This window comes from Capsicum annuum, chromosome 2, assembly GCF_002878395.1.
Source record: "Capsicum annuum cultivar UCD-10X-F1 chromosome 2, UCD10Xv1.1, whole genome shotgun sequence".
Taxonomy (NCBI): domain Eukaryota; kingdom Viridiplantae; phylum Streptophyta; class Magnoliopsida; order Solanales; family Solanaceae; genus Capsicum; species Capsicum annuum.
This window is the reverse complement of record NC_061112.1, coordinates 72402609-72403604: the sequence shown is the minus strand read 5'-3', so window position 1 is coordinate 72403604 and position 996 is coordinate 72402609.

The window sequence follows — 996 nt, the reverse complement described above, 5'->3', positions numbered from 1 at the left end:
GGAGAATGATTCTGGGTTTTTTTTGGATGAGATGGAAAATATTTTTACGGTTATTCATGTCACTAATGTGTAAGGGGTAGAGTTTGCTGCCTACCAGCTGAAGGATATGGCGTACCAATTGTATGAGGAGTGGGATCGGGCAAGGGGTGATGATGATGAGTCATCTCTATCGGAGGATTTCTTTAATGAATTTCTGGACCGCTTCTTTACTCATGAGTTAAGGGAAGCGAAAGTGGAGGAGTTTGTTAATTTGAAATAAGGAAGGATGTTTGTCAAGGAGTATGCATTAAAATTTCACCAGTTGTCTCGGTGTGTCTCAGTATGCTAAGGAGATAGTGGGTACGGATGAGGAAGTTTTCTTTAGGATTGTCTCATGAGTTGATCCTTGAAAGTAAGACAGCCTTGATGATCAAGGACATGGCTATCTCTATGTTGGCTATTTACATAAAGGTAGAGGAAAAGAAAAGAAAGCAGTCTGAATTTAGTGAGAGGCAAGGGAAGAAGTTTAGGCCTTCTGAGCAGAGTGGGAGAGATGCTAATAAGTGGCTAAAGAAAAAGTGGGGGAGTTCTAGTTCTTTCTCCATAGCTAGTGCTCCTTACCCAAAGCCACCGGGTGTCATTCTAATGATGGTTGGTCCCAAACAAAGGGTGCCCAATCTCTGGTTATTAGGGCTTAGTCAACTCCATCCCACCCTCCTTGTAGATTTAATAGGAGATCGCACTATGGGCTTTGTGAGGAAGGAAAGAACAAGTGTTTTTATTGTGGTCATATTGGTCACATACAGTGTGACTTTTGTGCTAGAATGGCTTCTAAGGATAACAAGGCTTTGGTTGCCTCTTCATTTGCTCTACTCCAAAGGGTGTTGCTTCTAAATCTATATTGACTCTGGCTAGAATCAGGTAAATAATATACTGTCTCGCTAGGATTCTAAAGCATCTCTCGATGTTGTCACGGGTATGTTGAGACTTTTCTCCCGTGATGTGTATTGCTTATTT